At 37.5% G+C, this 7,614-nt stretch overlaps 1 non-coding gene across 1 annotated transcript; it reads right to left on the bottom strand.

Moving 5' to 3' along the window:
- Positions 1 to 264: 264 nt before the first annotated feature.
- Positions 265 to 337, bottom strand: TRNAT-UGU (transfer RNA threonine (anticodon UGU)). The gene has a single exon. It is a non-coding gene; the product is annotated as a tRNA-Thr (tRNA).
- Between the last annotated feature and the right edge of the window lie 7,277 nt (positions 338 to 7,614).

Consider the following 7,614-nt stretch of genomic DNA (forward strand, 5'->3'; position numbering starts at 1 on the left):
CTCAGTGGGTAGAGCGCGCCCCTGATAATTGCGTCGTTGTGCCCCTTGATGCCTATAATAACTAGTTATTTCGGTTTTCTACTAACGGCTTTAACTATAACCTCAGCTCTATTTATTGGTCTGAGCAAAGTGATGGCAATTTTGGGCATTAAAAGATATTTTTGGCTGGTAATTATTCCTAAAAAGACTATCACTTCTGCAACAAAACCACTCATACCCGGTAATGCAAGGGAAGCCATGGAAAAGCTACTGAACATTGCGAAAAGCCGACTATCGGAATCGAACCGATGACCATCGCATTACAAATGTGATGCTCTAACCTCTGAGCTAAGCAGGCTCACATAACATAAATTCAACATGCATAGGAATTCAACAAACTCGGACCACCCCTGGTACGTTGGATATCATACCTTAAGCTTCTGTAGTTCTTAGCCATAGCCTGGTTGATACGTGCATCCTGCATTGAACCAAGATTAGCATCTAAGGATATAGAATTATATGTGTTACCTCTTTGTTGAGTGAATGTCGACATCCCAGAAGAATAGCCAAGGTAAGAAGCGTCTGCCACGGCAGTTGGTCCACTGGAGGCAAGTCTTCATGGGGATAATGTCTCCTTCTTGGACCTCTGAGGATCTTTGATGCTGAAGTCCTGAAGATCCTTGATTCCGGAAGAAGGATCCTTGAGGCTGGAAGTTGTAGGATCCTTGATGATACAACTCGGAGGATCCTGGCTGAAGGATTGACGATCCTCGCTGGGGGAGAGAGGATCCCTGAGATTATAGACCCATGAACCCTGGATTAAGGATAGATGATCCTTGCTGGATAACTGAGGATCCTTGAGCTTGTTGACCCATGGACCCTGGGTGAAGGATAGATGATCCTGGTTGGAAAACTGATGATACCTGACTTTGTTAACTCATGGATCCAAGTTGAAGGATACATGATCCTTGAGTAAGTTGATCTAAGGATCCTGGAGTGGTAGAATCCAGCATCCTAGGCATCAGAAGATTCTGATCCTCTGCTGGCCTCTTAGTCCTCTTGAGGTCCTCTATCTCCCGAAGGATCCTCTGGTTAGTCTTGCTTTGTTGCTCCATGTATGCTTTAACCTGCAAAAACATAGCAGAAACATCATTGTTAGAGTTAACCACCCAAGTGGTAACAGTGGTTTTCGAGCTCTGGAAGACTGGTAGTTGTGTCTTGTTTACAGCAGTAGTAGTCCTTGGTGTTCCCGCAAGTGGAGGAGGCATTGGTAGTGAGGATCTTGGTGGGAGTGAAACTGATGAAGGCTCGATGGATGAAGCAAATGATTGTTAAGAGGCCATTGACGGTGGTATTGATTGAAAAGGTTGAATATTGATAGGGTATTTTCTGGATTATAGCACCAGTTGCCCCACGGTGGGCGCCAAATTTTTTTGGTCAAAAATCAACTAAGGATAATGTAACCAAATTCGTTAGGTGAGGTTTAGTGCTAAGTTGATTATAACGATTATGAAACGGTTGCAAACACAAACACAAGGATTTATACGAGGAAAAGCCCTTGATCTTTAGAGGATCGCCGACATAAAACCTTGGGCGATGACAATTGTCTATCACCACTATATTGATTAAGGAATTGAATTACAATTGTGGAGATATGGATCGGTAATACAAGAACAGCTAAGTGTGTGTGTTGCTACCGAGAGCTATTGAGTAATACTCAGTTGTCTGAAGCGAATCATAATTCGTGACCTAGCCGATCTCATATCCCAATATAAAGTAAATAACATCTAACTATACTTCCTACTTTTGCGCCACTATTCCCACTAGTCGTTCCCATTAGTTTGACCACGTGCTGAGAGAGTCTTGTAGCGAAATATTAGGCTGACCAGGTCCTATAGCCTTTATATCTATCAATCACAATACAATTCAAACACAATCATTAGTAAACAAATAATACCGAGGATCCTTGATCCTTAGTAACCTGGAATACATCTCAAGGATAAATGATCCAGAAGTCACACAAGGATAGAGGATCCTCAGCATAAATTCTATGCCCTAACAAATACTATATAATAGGTAGATAGATAAGGTACACATATGTCCCCAAAAAGGATTAAAATAAGTAAAAAGGGGAGTGACATACTCACATGAGTAAATAGAAACGGTGAATGAATGCGGTAAGAATGGTAGCAAGCAAGAGTCATGCTCGTCGAGATAGATCAACGGAATGTCCTAAGTAAAAGTAATAGGAGGATACCAATGATTAACGAATGGATTCTTTTGATTTGAGTTTTGAGTTGACGAATAACTAATCAAGAGTTGCAATATTTTACTTAAAGTTTATTTTATAAAGTTACTAAAATTAAATAAAACAAAATAAAAAGCCTTTTTTTTAAGAATATTATCTATATTTAAAGATGTATTAAAAAATATTAAATATTTGTTTATAAAGATACATTTGTATTATTATTAATAAAGATTTTTTTAAATTAATATTGTAAATAATAAATAATAAAATTATTTATATAAAATATAGTCTTTTTATAAAACACTTGAATTTATACTGTATTTCAAATAACGTGATATTCTAAATATATATATATATATAGAGAGAGAGAGAGAGAGCAAGGTTAAAATAAGAAGTAAAACTATCCTAAGAAGTGTAAGAAGTGGTTTTTATCCTTAAAAAAATAAAACACACTGAACAAAAAACACATTGAACTAACAAAATAAAACACACCGAACAAAAAACATACTAACAATATCCACCATCAGATGATCACATCCAACGCCCGATATTACTTCTCACACTTCTTACAAATAACTCACTTCTTATTCTAACCCCACCCTATATATATATATATATATATATATATAATCACATATATACATCTATAAAGGTTTAACCAAGGTTCGAAAAGTGATCGGTGAATACGTCGATTTTAATAAGATATAAATTAATTATTAATTTTATAATATTTATAATATTATTTAGTTGATTAAAAGAATCTTACATAATATATAAATGAATTTACACAAAAAGCTGCCAAAAATATCAGGCTGTCGGGATTCGAACCCGCGCCGGCAGCCACTAACAACCTTAACACAAACCACCCTAGCCATCTGGGCTAAGGTGTTAGATGGTTATAACCTGTAACTGATTTAATATAACCTGACAGACGAAACCCAGAATACACTGTGAACCCTAGAACATTAAATCGTTTTATCCCGTTTATAATTATTCAATTAACCATAGGGTTATTCAAATAGAGACAACGACGAACACAACTGCATATTTAATTACCTTTAACGTTTCTAAAATCTTGGTTAATTAATCCGCTATGCGGAAGGCAGATGGTAGATTAGGAACAGGTACTAGCCGACTACGATAATAAAATTGATTATGGAGTTTTGATAGGCAATGATGGTGAGATGGTGCAACCGCGTTTAATTGAGTTAGAACAATCTCTAAGGTATAATACCTAAAACAACTTAGGTAGGTTTGTTAATAAGTTAATATGTATCGAATTTGGTCTTGGTTTCTTAATTTGTATCGTCGGTGAGGCCGGATATAGCAAGAGAATCAAAATAGAATAATCAATTCCAAGTTAGTTGCGAAGATTAAGGACCAAGATAGCTAAACAGGTCACGGGTTGCCAATTGGATACGGGTACGGGCATTTGGATATCCGGGTTGGGTTAAAAGATATAATATAATAACAGAATAACAGTATAGTCCCTCTAGTGTAGGGATGGAGACCAATTAGGTTTAAAGTAAGGAATAGGGTTAAAATTGTATATTTTCAAAGTTAATTTATATGTAATAAACAAATATAATAAACAATTAAAAATAAAATAATAATTACTCGATAAATGTGATATTTTTACAGATAAAATTTCCCGAACATAAAACAGGTCGGGTAACAGATATAACATATTAAGTGGAAAAACCCGAGTTGTTACACCTTGTTTCTTGTCATGCTGCTCATGCTTTGTTGAAGCACCCAATTTTTCTTGGATATTCTTGTCATCTTCTAACTTGAAGAACCTTAGAGCACTATTTCTAACTTCATCTAGGTTCCTTCATGGATTCATAACAAGATCATCTTCAAAGGGGGAATCCTTTTGCAATCCCATATTGAATGCTTCGACAGCCGTAGCCATATCAAGGTTTGGGATTTCCAGTCTTCCCTACAAAAATTTAGTGACAAAATCCCTTAGGGACCATCGGGAATGAGATTTTGAATGAGAGATAAACTGATGATAGCATAGTGGTTGAAGCAGAGGTTTGTTAAGAGGCCATTGATTATGGTATTGATTGAAAAATATGGAAATTGGTGAGAATTATTTTGGTTTGGAGCACCATTTTCCCAACCGTGGAAACCAAATTGTTTTGGTCAAAAATCGGATTCAAGGATAATGTAACCAATTTAGTTTTGTGAGGTAGGGTGCTTGAATGACAATGGTGATTATACGAGTAAAAATGGAAAGGAACACAATGACTTTATTATGAGGAAAATCCCTTGATCAATATGAGATCGCCGGCATAAAATCTCGGGCGATGATAATTGTCTATCACCGATATTATTAGTATAAATAAAATAATGTAATACAAATCGAGAGCTAAGGAAGCGATTACAAGAGAGAATTCTAAGTGTGTGTGTGTGTGTGTGTTACAGGTGTGTATATTGTCTATTCTCTTACTGCCATAGCCTCTTTATATAAATAAAATATCACTACCTAGCATCCTTATTTTCTCGCCTCTAATCAAGTCCATTACTCCATATAGCCGTTACATGCTTGACCACGTCTTTTAATGACTTGGATGACAAAATAATAGGTTGGACTAGACTCGGTCATTAGCTGTTTTACCTGAGTTAATATCAATAACATAAAGAGAACAATCATTAGTAATTAATAATAAGTACTGAGGATCCCAAATCTTGACAAGATCTGGAGCGCATGCTAAGGATAACATATCCAAAACATGTGTCAGGATAATATATTCACATCATCAAATTTCTGAGCCCTAACAGTAACTACTTGGTGTAGACGTGTTTTATGTTTTGTGTAGTAAGTCTAGTACTATATGCCACATGTAGAATGGTGCTCCTTGAATTATACGTGTAAGGTAGAGTGATTATGTTGTGTGGTGGGATACGATTAGAATATCTCAGGTAACGTAGACAATCAGGGGAACTTGATCAACGCGATGGACGATCTATTATTACTTTCTAAGTTTTGATTGGTCACCTGAAACATCCGTATGAGAGTTCTATTTTGTATAGGCATTAGACATAATGATGACATTTAACTAAGCTTCGAGCTTGGGAAACTTTTTTTTTCTTTGTCAGATGGTTAGCACCATTACTGTTGTTCATGGAAGTGTGGATACTGAGTTTCGTTGAGTCAGTAGATGTGTTTTTTTGATGTGTTGTTTGAGCATTACTTTATAGTGTTGATTTTATGTGTTGATTTTTGTTTGCTTGTATGTAAACAGGATAGTGTGATAATTGTCATAACATAAGTATATAACATATTACAACATGTCACACAAATTGAATGAGTACTTTATAACTACTAGTTTTCTTATGAGTTTCCATGTGCTCCTATTAAAATATCAAATATATCATCATTAGACATAAGAACTGTTTTGGTCAAAATTTACTAAAGCAATAATTGAACAAATTCGTTAAGTGAGGTAGAGTGTTCTTTAACATTGAGGTACGTAATTGCAGTAAAAGTAAAGGCGAACACAACGATATAGCGAGGAAAAGCCTAGGATCCTGGTAAGGATCTTCAGAAAAACCACGGGATTGGAAAACTATCCCCTGCCTCAATTTATTAATAAGAACAATGTGGCTACAAGTCCAGAGCTGATTGATAACAAGAACTAAGTATAGTAGTGTGAGTAGTGAGTGTAGAGAATTGTGTGTTCTTAAATGTTCTCAACTGCCTCATTATATACAAAATAGAAATAAAAAATTACCCTATCTAATAGGAAACCCTACCTGCATGATCGTTGCAAGACACATTCTTCTCCTCCACGTGCTTTTCAACTGGAACTCTAAAATATTTAGCATGACTCAGTCTTCTAGCTGTTTAGGTTGTTATTCAATGAGTAACCTACAAGCATAATACTTAGTTTAAACAATACAAGGTTCAGGATTCCGAACATGTTAAGGATCAAGATGTTAGGACATCATGCAAGATATTATCCAAGATTCCAAGCAAAAAAATTGACCCACAACAAGAACAAGTCTCGCGTTGGAGGACCCTGATCTTTGACTTGGCACGCCGATGGGAGGCCTTTTTGCTAGATGAGGTATGGCACTCGATCCTCCGGATCCTGAGATGTTAATGTTGGCATTGGTCGTCCTTCTCTGAGCAGCAGGTGGAGGAGGAAGTGGTTGAGTAGCTCCGGAAATTGCAGAAGGCATGGATGAGGATGCATCTTTGGATTGAGAAGCCATTTTTCGTTATAAATTTGTATGGTAATGGTTTAGTATAACTTGAGTATGGATTTGAAGATGAAAAACACCACTTGCCTCATGGTGGGAGCCAAACTATTTCGGTCAAAAAATTACCGAAGAAATAATTGAACTGACGGAACTGATGAGCTGTCTCCCAAGACTTCGGGATCCTCAATGCGAACTTTTATATCTTCTCTCATGTATGGGAGTCACAAAGATTTTGTTCGGTTTGAGAATGCGCCAACCTATGTATGTGGTGGAAGCTGTTCCTATATTTGACAATGGCCTTCGAAGGGCGATTGAGAACATCGTGGTTTGTGGGGGTCCGTTCTTCGGGAATCTCTAATGGAGGTTGGCATCACTTCTGACCCGTTTTGTGGGGTTTGGTCTATATTCGGGCGAGGATGTATCTACATATGCTTTTGTGGCTTCGAGAGCACAATCGTGGTGTGTGCAAGACCAAATTCTTCGGGGTTATGATATTTATTGGTTGGACTCTGATTATGAGTGTGCGATGGATAGTTTACGCACTTCACTTCCAGATTTTGATCTTAGTGGGTTCTCTAATAAGGATGCCCCCCTCCCCTAAAGCCTGACATGTTGTGACGAGTGCCTTATTTAGTGGAACGTCCAAAATTTAAAAGTGAAGTTTGATCTATCCCCTCGCCAAAAGTCGATGTTGGAATGCCTTCGGGCTCAATATTTTCTAAAGGTCATCCCCATTGAAGGATTGGGCCAACATATGTCGGGTTTGGAGTATCATGCTATCCTTAAGTACCGGCTAGTGGACCCTATGTTCCCGACTGATGAGCCTTGCCCAATTTGTCGCAAGGTTTATTTGTATTCTTTTGGGGACCATGTGGTGCATTGCAAAGAATTGTCTGGCTTTAAATACAAACACGATTTGGTTAGAGATGTTCTGTGTGATGCTCTTAAGCGAGTAGGGATTTCTACTAAAATGGAGGCCCAGTTAACTTTCTTACGGATCCTCTTGAAGGGAGGTCTACTTTATGACCAACTAATATTCTTCTGTTCGGATGGGCAGGCGGGAAACATGCATGTGTGGATCTTACATAAGTGTCTCCTCTTGTTGGGCTAGAGGATCGTGGGTTTGTTGTGGGTCAGGATGCGTTGAGGGCTGAATCGGGCAAAGTTGTTAAACA

This window comes from Bidens hawaiensis, unplaced genomic scaffold (genome assembly GCF_021521415.1).
Source record: "Bidens hawaiensis isolate Kalapana, Puna unplaced genomic scaffold, B.hawaiensis_p1.1 tig00026014_1, whole genome shotgun sequence".
In the NCBI taxonomy this organism is placed as follows: domain Eukaryota; kingdom Viridiplantae; phylum Streptophyta; class Magnoliopsida; order Asterales; family Asteraceae; genus Bidens; species Bidens hawaiensis.